Consider the following 18378-nt stretch of genomic DNA (forward strand, 5'->3'; position numbering starts at 1 on the left):
GAAAACAAATTCCACAAGTCAGTTTCTCATATTCACTTCTCTATTGTCTTTCATTAAAAGTTTCAAGCCAAACAGTGTTGCCAATAGTTTACGGCCTTTTGTTTCCAAATTGGGACGCTTTCGCAGAAAATACTTAATAATTTATACATAAAGGGCCTGTTCGAAATCGAAGCATTTTACTATGGTGAAAAACAATTGCTAATTTGATGTACTCATTTCTTTAACAAATAATACTACTTTTTGTTCGTTTTGATATAATCAAAACATGCCAAGCCTAGTGATGTCGTAAAAGTCAAGAATTTTCAATAAATGTTAAATTTCTTACAGGCCCCCTGGGCTAGTGAAATTATACTCATCTCGATTTACGTCAAATTTTTACCAATGCTAGTAAAAAGTTTCGTTTTCGAACAGACCCAAATTATAAAATCTATCATGACATGTTGTCATCTATTGGCAAAATACGAGCTATCCAATATTACGCTTAAATTAGAGCGTTTGAGAACTATTTGAGATATTTCAATTTGCATATTTTTGTTTTTTTTTTTACAATTTAAGGCCATTGTGCAGGGGGGGGTGGGAGGGGTCTGTTGATAACATTAGCATTGTATGTAAGCCTATAGAGAAGAATGATGTACGCTTAAGCTTTTGTGTGCTGGAGTTGTTTGTATATATATGTGTGTGTGTTGTATTGGCTGTAATTCATCTGGCGAAGGTTGCTTGTGTTGAATAAACTTGGCTCAGAGCTACCTGTTAAGTAAGTTTGAGCTAAGCTTTAATGTGCGCACACTCACAGACACACACATACTAATATTTAGATCATCGATAGCAGTGTTTACCGGAGAGGTGTTCGTTGTTCGTTCGATCAATCGTTATTTGAAAACGTCGTAGCTTTTGCTGCCGCCTTCTGTACGTTCAATACTTGGCTCTGAAAACAAAAATTTCTTGTCTTCAGTTTTTCATAGACACTCATAGAGTAAATAACTTAACTCTTAGTCACAAATTAAGAAACAGAAAAAAAACAACACACAAATGAAATCGTAAACTAAAGAAGAAGACGAAACACATACACACGCACGTGTAACAAAACCAAAAAAAAAAAAAATAAAACACCAACAACCCAAAAAATAAGAAAGAAATCGAACAAGTGTTTTTTTTTAACTCAAGATTTTCGAATCATAATTCAAATTTCAAAATTTCTTCGGAAACCTAATAAAAATCATAGAGCAAATAGTAACAACAATAAATCGAAGAAGAAGTTAAAACAGAATATAATAATAAAAGAAATTTACACCAAAAAAAAAACCAGACCTAAGTGTTGTGTTCGTTTGTACGGGTTTGTGGTGACACCTTCTCTAGGTGGTTTAAGAAAAAGTGATTGAAAAATAAACCATAATCATAACGGAATAAATAATCCAGCATCTTGTGCAAGCCCTTTCCAAGTGGAAATTTTCCATCACTACTATCGGATATCTCCGCCAAACTTCAACGACACACAAGTCTTTGGAAAAAACAAAGTAATGATACGAATAGTTTTTCGTTATTATGTTTATTTTTATCTCTTTTCTCTATGTATAAGCATGCATGCTCCTTCATATCTATTTTTTAATGTGAATCTAGACTAAATTTCATACATGACAGCGTCAGCTAACCCAACTCCATCTCCATCTATCTATCTATTCATCTCGGCCATCTATAAGTCTTAGTTGGTATCAATCTCATGTAATTGCTTGAAAAAGAAAACAACAACTACGAAAATACTAGCAATAATTTTCCTCTATTTCCATCATGTAATTGTGAAAAAAATTGTTTAGATCTTGCAAAAGACACCCGATTTCCTCTCTAACGATTACCGACTCCCCTTCATCGGTGCAATGGGGTTTTTGCAACACCTCCTGCTACCATGCCATATATGCTCACAAATACTATGACACATATCTCCTTTATCGTCTATGTTTATTTAGATAAAGAGTCTTACGAGGCTCGGATGTTAAATGAGGGCAAATGAAGGGGAAATTAGGAATTCTAAATTCCTTAGAAAACACTAATCATAAATATGGATATATGATGGGGTAAAAATAAAAATGTGAATTGAGTTAAATCGAAAATATTTAAAGAATTATTTTCATGAATGTTTGAAATTTTTTTTAGATATTCTTTATTTAGATTTTTCATAAATTCTAACTTTCTTTCACTAAAAATGCAGTGAAAAAAAATAATAATAAAATTTAAAAACGGTCAGACAGTGAATAATAATATCAACCACTTTTAGAAAATTTTGTCAAAATTGTATTTCTATAGAAAATTTTGTTAAAATTTTATTTCTATAGACAATTTTGTCAAAATTTTATTTCATTCGTTTTGTTTTGTTATTGTTGGTTTTGTTCTTTAAGCATTGTTGTTGTTTTTTGATTTCAGCTTAAAATTTTATTTCTATAGAAAATCTTGTCAAAATTTTATTTCTATAGAAAATTCTGTCAAAATTTTATTTATATAGAAAATTTTGTCAAAATCTTATTCCTATAGAAAATTTTTGTAAAATTTTATTTCTATAGAAAATTTTATCAAAATTTTATTTCTATAGAAAATTTTATCAAGATTTTATATCTATAGAAAATTTTGTCAAAATTTTATTTCTGTCGAAAATTTTGTGAAAATTTTATTTCTGTAGAAAATTTTGTGAAAATTTTATTTCTATAGAAATTTTGTCCAAATTTTATTTCTATAGAAATTTTGTCACAATTTTATTTCTATAGAAATTTTGTCCAAATTTTGTTTCTATGGAAAATTTTGTTAAAATTTTATTTCTATAAAAAAATTTATAAAAATTGTCTTTCTATAGAAAATTTTGTTAAAATTTTATTTCTATAGAAAATTTTGTTAAAATTTTATTTCTATAGAAAATTTTGTTAAAATTTTATGTATATAGAAAATATTGTCACAATTTTATTTCTATAGAAAATTTGCTGTTTTTGTGTGTTATTGGTGTTGTTGTTTTTATTTATATAGAAAATTTTGTTAAAATTTTAATTCTGTAGAAAATTTTGTTCTATAGAAATTTTGTCCAAATTTTATTTCTATGGAAAATTTTGTTAAAATTTTATTTCTATACGAAATTTTATCAAAAATTTATTTCTATAGAAAATTTAGTAAAAATCTTATGTAGAAAATTTTGTTCTATAGAAAATTATGTCAAAATTTTTTTATAGAAAATTTTGTTAAAATTTTATTTCTATAGAATATTTTGTTAAAATTTTATTTCTATAGAATATTTTGTTAAAATTTTATTTCTATAGAAAATTTGGAAAAATTTTATTTCTATAGAAAATTTAGCAAAATTTTATTTCTATAAAAAATTTTGTCAAAATTTTATTTCCATAAAAAATTTTGTCAAAATTTTATTTCTATAGAAAATTTTGTCAACATTTTATTTCTATAGAATATTTTATTAAAATTTTCTTTCTATAGAAAATTTTGCCAAAATTTTGTCAAAATTTTATTTGTATAGAATATTTTGTTAAAATTTTATTTCTATGGAAAATTTTGCCAAAATTTTGTCAAAATTTTATTTCTATAGAAAATTTTATTAAAATTTTATGTTTATAGAAAATATTGTCAAAATTTTATTTCAATAAAAAATTTTGTTAAAATTTTATTTCTATAAAAAAAAATTATAAAAATTTTCTTTCTATAGAAAAGATTGTTAAAATTTTATTTCTATAGAAAATTTTGCCAAAATTTTGTCAAAATTTTATTTCTATAGAAAATTTTGTTAACATTTTATGTATATGGAAAATATTGTCACAATTGTATTTCTATAGAAAATTTGCTGTTTTTGTGTGTTATTGGTGTTGTTGGTTTTATTTATATAGAAAATGTTGTTAACTTTTTTCAAAATTTTATTTCTATAGAAATTTTGTTAAAATTTTATTTCTTTAGAAAATTTTTTCAAAAATTTTTTCTATAGAAAATGTTGTCAAAATCTTATGTAGAAAATTTTGTCATAATTTTCTTTCTGTAGAAAATTTTGTTAAAATTTTATTTCTATAGAAAATTTTGTCAAAAATTTCTTTCTATAGAAAATTTTGTCAAAATTTTATTTCTATAGAAAATTTTGTCAAAATTTTATTTCTATAGAAAATTTGGCAAAATTTTATTTCTATAGAAAATTTTGTCAAAATTTTATTTCTATAGAAAATTTTGTAAAAAGTTTATTTCTATAGAAAATGTTATCAAAACTTTATTTCTATAGAAAATGTGTGAAGTACCTCTTAGTTAAAGAGAAATATTTTGCAAAATCTACCAAAACATTCTACCAACTGTGGCAACCGTGGTTGAGAACAGTGGAGAAACACCAGTCGCTAGATATGTCATATCAGTGCTATCGCAAAGTTAGACTCTTGAGCGTCAGTTCCACAAAACGCCATCTAGGGCATGCATTTATTGGTCATAGTTAAACTTAATGGTAGCAGACTATGTGCGAAACTAGTTGGAGAAGCTTTAAAACCTTTAGAATTTTTTCTAGCATTAATGAAAGAATTGAATTCCCAGCCCTTTGTATTAATGTGACAACATCCAATCAGCTGTTCAATAATAGCTTGTTTTCTTTTAGTGCTGTCAGTTATCAAAATGCAATCTGGCAACACCTACACGATTTGCACTGGTAAGATTTTCTGGATACAACACCGGTTCAACGATGTTCTGGATAGCTCATATCAATGTTGCATCGGGTACTAAAAGTAAAAATCTCTAATCAGAGAATGAAACCGATCCATTTTTGTCGGCGGCTGACACTATGTTAATTTTTTGCCTCCGGCAGAGACGGCTAAGCCGATATAAAGTTGTCTATTCTGCGGGGGACTATTATCCAATATAAAATCAATTTGAAGTCATTCGAATGTTAATGAGATTAGTTATACAACCAATCTTACAATCACTTGTAAATTTTATTCAAAAGCTAAATTTTTGCAAAATTATTATAGCAACTTGATACTGACGGATTTTGGGTGGAAAGTCAAACATTTTGACAAAAAAAAAAAAAAAAAAAACAATTATTAATAAATTTTTCTGATTTATATTAATATTTTTGATTAATTGGCGGCTAAGTTTGAGTCGAGAAGAGTCAACATATTCGGCGGCGGCTTCATTCTCTGGCTCTAATAGTTTTTTATCTCTCTCTCTATAATGGTGCGTCAATGATTATAGGCTTGCCACATCGATATTTTAAGCTCAGTGGCTGTTATGAACATCATTATAACCATCGTATGGGGTAGGTTGCCAAGTAGCATAGAGCTTAGATTGAAATTAATTTGGCAATTATCGTACAACCCCTCATAAGCATAAGCATGAATAACCATTAACGAGTAAAGTTTTGGCGAATCGGTTTTATGGTCTTGAGATTTGTTTCATGCATTTTCGTGGATTGTGTTTTTTTCACAATCAGCATACCAAGCAACCTACAAACAAATATTCAGTTGCCTTGTATTGTATTGTGCTGCAAGTATTCAAGCGTATAATGTGATCAAACAGTAATGCAAACTTACATTCATACATAATTCTCTATAAACACATATGCATAGAAGTATACAAACATATAGGCGTTGTGTCCATGTATCCGCCGTTTATCGGTTATTCGGCGCTGTATGCCTATTTTGCCTTGCCTAGCCAAGCCTGGCTTGGACAATTGCCTATTTTTTTGCAGTTAACATTCCCTGAGTATAATTTTGGAGCTCTCTCCCTATTATAGATAAACGTATGAGACTATGATTTGCACGCTCTCTCTCTTCCTCTCACTTTGCGTTAACTCTATGCATGTATCCACTGATAGGCCTTTTGCTTTTATTTTTCTATGACTGGTATTTGTTTATATGCGTTTGTGTTATTGCAAAAGCCCCCTCAAAATAGTTATCACTCTCTCTTTGCCTAAGAGTTGTGGTTTACTAATGAAAAATATTTTGAAAAAACAACAACAACAATATTCGTATAGATAGAAACATAAATGTAGGGGTTTTTCGGTTTTGTTGGATCAATGATTATAGCTACCTATGATAAGTTGGCAACACGAAATTGCATTAGCTGCAACAAAGATGTTGGGGCCTAGATGTAGACCCTAGTAAAAGAAATGGAAGTGTAAAAATAGTTTTGATGACTTTACCAGAGTTGTTATTACTATTATAGGTAGTTATTGTTGTTGCTGTTGTTGTGGTTTATGTTTTGTATTCAATAAAAACGAACACTCATAGCTGAAGCAGCAACAACTTTTCCTTTACCGAGGGTACATTTAACGGTTGTTTTCTTTTTCACAATTACACACATTTAATGTTGCTGTTTATGTGTGTTATTGGTGTTGTTGTTTTGCTTGAATGAACAATCATTGCGCGCATGATTATCATGTTTAAATACCCTACCACCAACAAAAAACGCTTTCTTCAGTAGGTATTTCTACTGTTATTAACAGACAAACAAATACAACATCACTCTTCAACACTTGTCCCCTACTCTTCGAGCACTCTCTCACCATCATCAAAGAGATTGAAAGAAACGAAAAGAAATCCGTGTAAAAATAAAAGCTGAAAGCCGCATAACAAAAAATATTAAAAGAAAGAGGTGTGTTTGGATTGTTAACTCTCTTTTTTGTTGTTGTAAAATTTACTGTGTGACACATGGCGATGATTTAGTAATTCACAACAAATGATCAAAATATGAAAAGATATTGAATTGTCTACATACCAAAAATCTTCAAAAAGAGGTTAAGAAGAATGGCCTTATTTTTTTTATAAAATATATTTTTGATGCGCCTATGTTTTGATTGAATAATCAGAAGGAGATCATTGAACAAATTTATGTAATCCAAATTTGATTTTGAGTTAATACGACAGAGGCATGTGAATGTTGAAGCAAATAGGCCTAGTAGAAAAAGGGCGTGCCATTTGAATTCCCATAATAAACAAGTTTAAAAAAAATTGTCGTGACTTTCGTTAATAAATTGCAAAATGGTAAATCCACAAATTAAATCATAATGGGCGATTTCGTTTCTATGACACAGTGCTACACGAATTTTTCCCCTCCGAGTTCTTTCTCCCAGAACGATAGTGCAGTTCTAAAGTTATTGCTGATTCATAATTATGTGAGGAATCCAAATCACGGTTGCCACAGTTGGCAGATTGATAAAATTTTTGATGTTTTGGTAGATTTTGCGAAACATACCTCTCCAACAAAGAGGTACTTCAATTCTCTATAGAAATAAAATTTTGACAAAATTTTCTATAGAAATAAAATTGCGACAAAATTTTCTAAAGAAAAATAAAGTTTTGACAAAAATTTTTATAGAAATAAAATTGTGACAAACATTTTATAGAAATAAAATTTTTACAAAATTTCCTACAGAAATCAAATTTTGCAAAAATTTTATATAGTAATACATTTTTGACAAATTTTTATAAAGAAATAAAAAATTTACAACATTTTCTATAAAAATAAAATGTTGGAAAATTTTTCTATAGAGACAAAATTTTTAAAGAAATAACATTTTGGAAAAACCTTCTATAGAAATAAAATTTTGACAAAATTTTCTATAGAAATAAAATTTTGACAAAATTTTCTATAGAAATAAAATTTTGACAAAATTTTCTATAGAAATAAAAAATTGACAAAATTTTCTGTAAAAATTAAATTTTGAAAAAAATTTTTATGGAGACAAAATTTTTATAGAAATAAAATTTTGAAAAAGTCTTCTATAGAAATAAAATTTGGACAAAATTTTCTAGAGAAATAAAATTTGGACAAAATTTTTTATAGAAATCAAATTTTAGAAATATTTCATATAGAAATAAAATTTGGATAAAATTTTGTAAAGAGAAATAAAATTTGGACAAAATTTTCTATAGAAATAAAATTTGGACAAAATTTTCTATAGAAATAAAATTTTGACAAAATTTTCTATAGAAATAAAAAATTGACAAAATTTTCTGTAAAAATTAAATTTTGAAAAAAAGTTTTATGGAGACAAAATTTTTATAGAAATAAAATTTTGGAAAAGTCTTCTATAGAAATAAAATTTGGACAAAATTTTCTAGAGAAATAAAATTTGGACAAAATTTTTTATAGAAATCAAATTTTAGAAATATTTCATATAGAAATAAAATTTGGATAAAATTTTGTAAAGAGAAATAAAATTTGGACAAAATTTTCTATAGAAATAAAATTTGGACAAAATTTTCTATAGAAAAAAATTTAGACAAAATTTTCTACAGAAAAAAAATTTAGACAAAATTTTCTACAGAAAAAATTGAAACAAAATTTTCTATAGAATTTAAATTTTAGAAATATTTCATATAGAAATAAAATTTTGACAAAATCTTCTATAGAAATAAAATTTGGACAACATTTTCTGTAGAGAAATTAATTTTGACAAAATTTTCTATAGAGAAATAAAAATATATATTTGGACAAAATTTTCTATAGAAAAAAAATTTTTGACAACATTTTCTATAGAAATAAAATTTGGACAAAATTTTTCTATAGAAATCAAATTTTAGAAAAATTTCATATAGAAATAAAATCTTGACAAAATCTTCTATAGAAATAAAATGTGGACAAAATTTTCTATAGAGAAATATAATTTTGACAAAATTTTCTATAGAGAAATAGAAATATATAATAATATAAATAAATATTATATTATTTTGATAAATTTTATTAGAAATAAAATGTTGATAAAATTTTCTATAGAGAAATCAATTTTGACAAGTTTTTCTATAGAAATTAAATTTTGTCAAAATTTACTATAGAAATAAAATTTTGTCAAAATTTTCTGAAGAGAAATAAAAATATATAATCATATAAGTAAATATTATATTATTTTGACAAAGTTTTCTATAGAATTTAAATTTTGACAAAATTTCCTAAAAAGAAATAAAATTTTAACAACATTTTCTAAAGAGAAATAAAATGTTGACAAACTTTTCTATACAAATAAAATTTTGACAAAATTGTCTATAGAAATAAAATTTTGACAAAATTTTCTGTGGAAAAAAAATTTTGACAAACTTTCCTATAGAAATAAAATTTTGACGAAATTTCCTATAGAATTAAAATGTTGACAAAATTTTCTACAGAAATAAAATTTTGACTAAATGTTCTACAGAAATAAAATGTTCACAAAATTTTCTATAGAAAAATAAAATTTTGAAAGAATTATCAATAGAAATGAAATTTTGACAAGATTTGCTATAGAAATAAAATTTTGAAAACAAATTTCGTATTTGTTGTTTCGATCTCAGCTTAAAAAGCATTGCGTTGACTAAACTACAAGAGTAGCTTAACCAACAGAGGAAAACAATGTTTGTCAAATTTATTTGGGCAAAGCCCTATAGACTGCAAGATGGTTGGATGGATGCACGTTTCGGAATTACCACATTCCTCTTCAGCGTCCTCTATTTGCAGCAAAACTATCAACTAACATAATTATCAGAATAAATTCGGGTAGTTCACTAAACCCAAAGTGAACCACACTTGAACCTTCCGAAAAAAGGTTTATGATAGTCGGCTTTTGCCGAAAAAAGACTTTGTACAAACATCTCTCTTTTCCTTTGCCAATTATCGATTTGAGCGAGAAATAAAATTTTGACAAAATTTTCTATAGAAATAAAATTTTGACAAAATTTTCTATAGAAATAATTTTTTTTTTCGAAATCATCACAAATTATTTTAAATTAAGACACCTGCCCTAATAGTAATATATAATAAATTTAATTAATTTAAAATAAAATCAAATTAATATAAATTAGTTTAAAAAAAAATTATTTCTTAAATCAACGAAGTTACAAGAAATGTTTCCTGAATCTCAACTCATATTTATGCTCATTGCTTAGGTGTTGCTTTAATCAACATACTGCCAAAAATTTAACAACTTTTGTGAATAATGAAGTGTGTAATTTGAATAACAATTTGGTCTTAGTTTGGCAACGCCTCATTTACTTTACTTTCCAATGTAATTTTTATATGCGAGAAATAGATTTCGTTTTGGGCTATGTACCAGTTAGAGAGCAAGCTTGGTGGGGCAATTTGATTTAGTACCAAAGCAGTTATGAAAGTGATTTGGTTTGTTAAAAAAAAAAAAAAACTGAAAAAAATTATATAATCTGGAATCTTAAAGGAATGGTAACCCAATCATATTGTTCATATGATGGTCAGGTGATAAATAGCATGATGTAATAATCAGATGGCATCCCTGAAACAGTTGAGTAGGCTATTTTGATGAAAGTGATCTTGATTTTATATTATTTTAAATTTAGGTTAAAGATGACCAACATTATTAACTTATAAAACAGTTCTATTTTTTGTCTTCAATCACGAAACTAATTGAGCCAATTAAATTTTAATTGAAAAAGATAATATTTTTTTTAATAATTAAAAATCTCTTGAATCAACAAAATTTTTAATTTAATTATTTTTTTTTTTATTTCAATAAAAATTTCAATTGGAAAAATTATGGTGATATTTTCTTCTGTGAGAGAACATTTTTTAAAAATTAATTACAAAAATTTAAAAAATAAAATTTCTTTGTAATGGAAATTAATATTGATATATGTCAGAAAATGTTTGTAACATTTTTTTTTTATTTAATTACAAAAAACAGCGTCTATTCATCCACTTCCTTAATATTTCCTCTACTTATAAAACAATTCTAAAAGTCTCTAGAGGTTATTTCTAACGCTGTTGAATTTTATCCATTTTTTACCGTTTCTGATCTTGAATTCGATGACTTTCAGTATTGACTAAATGATTCAAAACAATTCATGCATATCATTATTATGACATTAAGTGTTCGATGATATAAATATTTTATAATATTTTAAGTGGTCTTATGAGTAATATTTTTGATATAATATTATTAACCGTTATTTAAATGCTGTGTTTAGTTAGGGTCGTCTGCCAATTGAAGTATGTCGAGGTTAATGGTCTCTCTACAGATGGTGATATTCTATGTTAAAGTTAAAGTGGCAGCCCGATTAAGATTCAGGCTCACTTAGACTATTCAGTCCATTGTGATATGGTGATATTCTATGAAAATAAAAGTAATTTTTTCATATATATTTAAGGATAAATGATCATTAAAGAGAAAGTCCGTTACGATGATAGATTTTGTCATTGTCATTTCAATATTGAAAAATAATATAAATAAAACATATTTTTTTTATGATTTGAAAATAAAATAATTGCAAAAATATCTAGTGGTGATCTGATGAAAAGTGAGAACCATTGGTCAAACTGTATGGCATTTACCACCTAGAAATTGATTAAATTTTAATTTGGCAAGAAACTGCTGGTCGTCGCGTTTTTTTGGCTTTCCATAGGAACTACGGCCAAACCAGCATTCGCCTATCGATAGTCGCTATGATTGTGTTTACAGATTAAACACTATTTTGATTGATAGAAAGCAGGGATGGAAACTACAATTTTTAAGAAAGTACAAAAACGGTATCTTTTTTTAGCGAAAAAAGTACTTTTCACTAAATTTCAACAAAAAAATCATTGGAAGATTATTGCCAAGAACTTCTTTAGACTAAATTTTGTTTGTCAACTCCTCAATTTTAAATATTGTACAAAGACTACCGTAGTATTGTAGTCGCGGTTGCCCCAGTAGATAGAATTTTTCCAAACATAGTAAAAATAAAAATAAATTTTTGACACAATTTTCTATCGAATAAAATTTTGACAAAATTTTCTATCGAATAAAATTTTGACAAAATTTTCTATAGAAATAAAATTTTGACAAATTTTTCTATGGAATAAAATTTTGACAAAATTTTCTATCGAATAAAATTTTGACAAAATTTTCTATAGAATAAAACTTTGATAAAATTTTCTATAGAAATAAAATTTTGACAAAATTTTCTTCAGAAATATAGAAATAAAATTTTGATAAAATTATTTATAGAAATAAAATTTTGATAAAATTTTCTATAGAACTAAAATTTTGAAATAACTTTGACAAACATTCCTTTCCTCTGTTGGTTAAGCTACACTTGTAGTTTAGTCAATGTATGGTTTTAAGCTGCAATAAAAACATCAACAATGCTTAAAGAACAAAACCAACAATAAAAAAACAAAAAGAATGGAAATAAAATTTTGAAAAAAAGTTCTATAGAATAAAATTTTGAAAAAATTTTCTATAGAATAAAATTTTGAAAAAATTTTCTATAGAATAAAATTTTGAAAAAATTTTCTATAGACTAAAATTTTGACAAAATTTTGTATACAAATAAAATTGTGAAAAAATTTTCTATAGAATAAAATTTTGATACAATTTTCTATAAAATAAAATGTTGACAAAATTTTCTTCAGAAATAAAATTTTGACAAAATTTTCTATAGAAATAAAATTTTGACAAAATTTTCTATAGAAATAAAATTTTGAAAAAAATTTCTAAAGAAATAAAATTGTGACAAAATTTTCTATAAAAATAAAATTTTTACAAAATTTTCTATAGAAATAAAAAAATTGACAAAATTTGCTATAGAAATAAAATTTTGACATAATTTTCTATAGAAATAAATTTTTTGACAAAATGTTCTATAGAAATAAAATTTTTACAAAATTTTCTATAGAAATAAAATTTTGACAAAATTTTCTATAGAAATAAAATGTTGACAAAATTTTCTATAGAAATAAAATGTTGACAAAATTTTCTAAAGAAATAAAATTTTGACAAAATTTTCTATAGAAATAAAATTTTGACAAAATTTTATAAAGAAATAAAATGTTGACAAAATTTTCTATAGAAATACAATTTTGACAAAATTTTCTATAGAAATAAAATTTTGACAAAATATTCTATAGAAATAAAATTTTGATAAATTTTTCTACAGAAATAAGTTTTTGTCAAAATTTTCTATAGAATTAAAATTGTGACAAAATTTTCTGTAGAAATACAATTTTGACAAAATGTTTCTACAGAAATAAAATGTTGACAAAATCTTCTATAGATATAACATTTTGACAAAATTTTCTATAGAAATAAAATTTTGACAAAATTTTCTAAAGAAATAAAATGTTGACAAAATTTTCTATAGAAATACAATTTTGACAAAATTTTCTATAGAAATAGAATTTTGATAAATTTTTCTACAGAAATAAGATTTGTCAAAATTTTCTATAGAATTAAAATTGTGACAAAATTTTTGATAGAAATCAAATTTTGACAAAATTTTTCTACAGAAATAAAATTTTGAAAAAATTTTCTATAGAAATAAAATGTTGACAAAATTTTCTATAGAAATAAAATTTTGATAAAATTTTTTATAGAAATAAAATTTTGACAAAATTTTCTATAGAAATAAAATTGTGGCAAAATTTTCTATAGAAATAAAATTTTGACAAAATTTTCTAAAGAAATAAACTGTTGACAAAATTTTCTATAGAAATAAAATTTTGACAAAATATTCTATAGAAATAAAATTTTGACAAAATATTCTATAGAAATAAAATTCTGATAAATTTTTCTACAGAGATAAGTTTTTGTCAAAATTTTCTATTGAAATAAAATTGTGACAAAATTTTCTGTAGAAATAAAATTTTGACAAAATTTTCTATAGAAATAAAATTTTGAAAAAAATTTCTATAGAATGGAATGCAGTCAAAACTATTGTACCATAAGTCTGATATCGGCTCAAAACTGTATACACAAAATGTACTAAATCATTCTCGGGGGTACTACGGTACTGACCAAGGTGAAAATGTATTGAAAAAAGTACTATAGTACAGCATTTGCCATCCCTGATAGATGGTAAATAACATAGTGTTTCCAAAGAGTATAAGCCTTTTAAACTCACCACAAGCTGGTTATTATTATGGCTACCCTTAAAACACTATCACTATGATGGTTTTCGCATTTCGAATTTTGATTTTTGTGTTAGTATTCTGATAATTTTATACAAACCTTTTAATAACAAACATCTCAATTTAGAATGCATTAATGAGAGACAAATTTTATTATCAGTGAGTAGATGCGCTCAGAACATAAATATGACAATTATATAAAACACTGTTAATAACAGACTATGTCATTTATATTTAATGTATTAATGAGTAGATACGCTCAGAGCGTACAGATGATAATTTTATTCAACACTATTAATAACAGACATACCAATTTAGAATGCAGTAATGAGAGACGATTGTTATCATTATTAAGTAGATGCACTCAGAGCATAAAGGTGATAATTTTATACAACACTGTTAATAAGAGACAATCTAATTTGGAATGCATTAATGAGAGACAAATTTTATTTTATAAAGATGATAATTTTATACAACACTGTTAATAACAGACAATCTAATTTATAATGCATTAATGAGAGGCAAATGTTATCATCAGTGAATAGATGCACTCAGAGCATAAATATGATAATTTTATACAACACTGTTAAAGCAGACATTCTAATACATAATGAATTATTGAGAGACAAATTTTATTATCAGTGAGTAGATATGATCAAAGGATAAAGATAACAGACTATCTAACATAATTTATATTTAATTTATTAATGAGGGATAAATGTTATCATCAGTGAGTAGATGTGCTCAGAGCATAAATATTATAACAATTACCTTTAGAAACAAACTCCAGCCTTTTATTTAATATATTACACATATTTGAACATTATATTATTTATTATTTATAAAAATGCTTGTTCCAAACATTACAACTTTCCTACTGATAAAAGCCCAGTTTTCATTTACAACCCATATGTTATTGACTTATTTAATGATTTTTTTTTTTTAATATTTTTATAGTTTGGAGATTGCAATTGTTTTTTTTCTTGTGCTGTTTTTATATGTATTTCCTGCGGATGAAGAATATTTTTTTGGTTTATTTGAGCAAAAAAACAAAACAAAAAATTCATAAAATTTTTGATAACTCCACATCACTGTGGTGTTCTTAAAGTTTCACTCCACCAGATTGTGATTCTGCGAGCATCCATAAATTTTTAAACAATTTCATTTCAGCCCAAGGTGTTATCATTAAAAATAAATTCTGTTTTTGTTGTTGACTTGATTTGTTTCTTTTTTCGTGAATATTTTAATTTATTACAATTTTGTTCACATTTTTATCTTTTACTTTAATCATAAGCGATTCAACAAAAAAAGGGGTCAATGTCTTTAGAAGCGACTTTGACACTTTTTTCTTGAATTTATATTAAATGGTTTGAGAGTATTTGCCAAAAAAAAAAAACAAAGGAATGAATTCATAGTAAATCGGCTTTTTATTTCGAAAGCCATGGTGCGGGAACGCGTGCGCATGCGTACTTCAAACCGAAAATTCCATAAACAATCATAAAATATTGTCATTTAAGTGACTGCTTGATGACTGACTAACTGCTGAGACATTTACAAGGTCTATTGCACATAGCCCCGGTTGCCATTATGGCAAAGCCAGGCTAGGGAGACATAACACAAAGGTTAAACAAATATTATTAAAAATTACAATTAAATAAAATGGCAAAGACGATTTTTGTTTTCATTTGGTTTAGGTTAAATGAATTTTGAATACCTAGGCAGAATACAAAATAGTTTTTTTTTCTTCTGGTTTTAATGAACAATCAAAAATATAACATTATGACAAATATTTGGCTTTTGTACTTTAATCTCAATGACTTTCTCATAATTAGACACTTGAATGATTTACAAAATGGAAATTACTAGAAGGCTGTATGTATTTAAATTATAGTTATAGTTTTGTTTTTTGTTAAACCTTTAACCCTTTTGAATGTTAGTATATATTTGTTTCTATTTATTTAACAAACAAAAAAAAAAACATTTTTTAATTGATGATTTAAATCCGGTATTACATTTCATTGTAGATTTTAATAGACCTTAAGCATTTATTAGAATTCATTTGTTTTTAATATCCAAACATATTTAAACCATGACTCATTGCATTGATAATTTCTAAGGTATAATTAAGCCCTCGAAGAATGGGTGATTATAAATAATTGAGAGTTTTTGGAATTAATTGCCTATGATTTGTAGTAAAATGTATTTTATAGATATTAAATACTTGTTTTACAATAGTACAGTGTAGGGGAACTCGGCTTAAAATATTTTTTATATGAGTTTGTTGTTTTTCAATTCCTTTAATATAACAAAAGGGAGGTGAATATATATTTACACGGAGAGGGAACACTCTTCCCTCACAAATGGACATGACTGAGTCAATTTACTTGGAATTTGTAAAGAGCGTAAGCTCCTGTAATCAGTACAGACTCTAACTATAGAGTATGTAATATAACGCTCTCTCTTTCTCTCTCATATCTATGATAAACGATTCTTTCTTATTACGGAGTTAGGGTGACATTGAGAAATTTATCTAGAGTTTCTTTTCATGTAAACATAATACAATTTTTTTTTGTATATATGTTAAACTAATTTTACAAAACTTAAATACAATTTATAAAAATTAAATCTCAATTTTTATATTTAGACGGGGAGGGAGCCATGGTCTATTCCATTTACTTGAAATTTGCAAAGAGAGTAAACTCCTTTCGGTATAGTATAAGGTATAGAGTATCTAATATAATGTTCTCTCTCTCTCTCTCTCTCTTACCAATGGCAATAGACTCTTTATATAGCGGAGATAGGAATTTAAAAAAACAGAGAAAATTAACCGTCTGTAGCTGACGTCGTAGCAGGGATGGAAAATACAATTTTAAAAAAAGTACAAAAAATGTATTTTTTTGAGCTAAAAAGTACTTTTCACTAAAATTCAACAAAAATTCCATTGGAAGATTATTGTCAAGACTTCAGACTGAATTTTAAAGAAAATAAAATTTTGTTCGTCAACTCCTCAATTTTAAATATATTTCTTTTTTTAGTTTTATATCCGCTTACAAAGACTACCGCAGTGTTGTAGTCACGTTTGCCACAGTTGTTCTTCATGGTACTTCATAAATTTTCTGTAGATAAATAATCATAAATTTTTGAGAAAATTTTCTAGAAAAATACAATTATTACAAAATTTACCATAGAAATAAAACTTTGACAAAATTTTCTATAGAAATAAAACCTTGACAAAATTTTCTATAGAAATTAAATTTTGACAACATTTTCTATAGAAATAATTTTTGACAAAATTTTCAATAGAAATTAAATTTTGACAACATTTTCTATAGAAATAAAATTTTGATAAAATTTTCTATAGAAATAAAATTTTGATAAAATTTTCTATAGAAATACAATTTTGATAAAATTTTCAATAGAAATTAAATTTTGACAAAATTTTCTATAGAAATAAAATTTTGACAAAATTTTAAATACAAATAAAATTTTGATAAAATGTTCTATAGAAATACAATTTTGATAAAATTTTCAATAGAAATAAAATTTTGACAAAATTTTCTATAGAAATACAATTTTGATAAAATTTTCTTAGAAATAAAATTTTGACAAAATTTTCTATAAAAATAAAATATTGACAAAATTTTCAAAAGAAATAAAATTTTGACAAAATGTTCTATAGAAATAAAAGTTTAACAAAATATTCTTAGAAATAAAATTTTGATAAAATTTTCTATAAAAATAAAATATTAACAAAATTTTCAATAGAAATAAAATTTTGATAAAATTTTCAATAGAAATAAAATTGTGATAAAATTTTCAATGGAAATAAAATTTTGATAAAATTTTCAATAGAAATAAAATTTTGATAAAATTTTCTATAGAAATAAAATTTTGATAAAATTTTCAATAGAAATAAAATTTTGATAAAATTTTCAATAGAAACAAAATTTTGATAAAATTTTCAATAGAAGTAAAATCTTTAATAAAAATAAAATTTTGATAATATTTTCAATATAAATAAAATTTTGATAAAATTTTCTATAGAAATAAAATTTTGACAAAATTTTCAATAGAAATAAAATTTTGATAAAATGTTCTATAGAAATACAATTTTGATAAAATTTGCAATAGAAAAAAATTTTGATAATATTTTCTATAGAAATAAAATTTTGACAAAATTTTCTATAGAAATAAAAGTTTGACAAAATATTCTTAGAAATAAAATTTTGACAAAATTTTCTATAGAAATAAAATTTTGATAAAATTTTCAATAGAAGTAAAATTTTGATAAAATGTTTAATAAAAATAAAATTTTCAATATAAATAAAATTTTGATAAAATTTTCTATAGAAATAAAATTTTGACAAAATTTTCAATAGAAATAAAATTTTGACAAAATGTTCTATAGAAATACAATTTTGATAAAATTTGCAATAGAAATAAAATTTTGACAAAATTTTCTATAGACATAAAAGTTTGACAAAATATTCTTAGAAATAAAATTTTGACAAAATTTTCTATAAAAATAAAATATTGACA

General features: G+C 24.6%; 1 protein-coding gene across 1 annotated transcript in view; it reads left to right on the forward strand.

The window, feature by feature from the left end:
* Positions 1-948: 948 nt before the first annotated feature.
* emp (epithelial membrane protein) overlaps positions 949-18378 on the forward strand; it is a 94328-nt gene continuing 76898 nt past the window's right edge. Inside the window, exon 1 of the mRNA XM_075308930.1 lies at positions 949-1514. The gene's annotated coding sequence lies outside the window, so the exon portion shown is untranslated. The remainder of the gene's footprint in view (positions 1515-18378) is intronic.

Source organism: Haematobia irritans, chromosome 5 (genome assembly GCF_050003625.1).
Source record: "Haematobia irritans isolate KBUSLIRL chromosome 5, ASM5000362v1, whole genome shotgun sequence".
NCBI classification, from domain to species: domain Eukaryota; kingdom Metazoa; phylum Arthropoda; class Insecta; order Diptera; family Muscidae; genus Haematobia; species Haematobia irritans.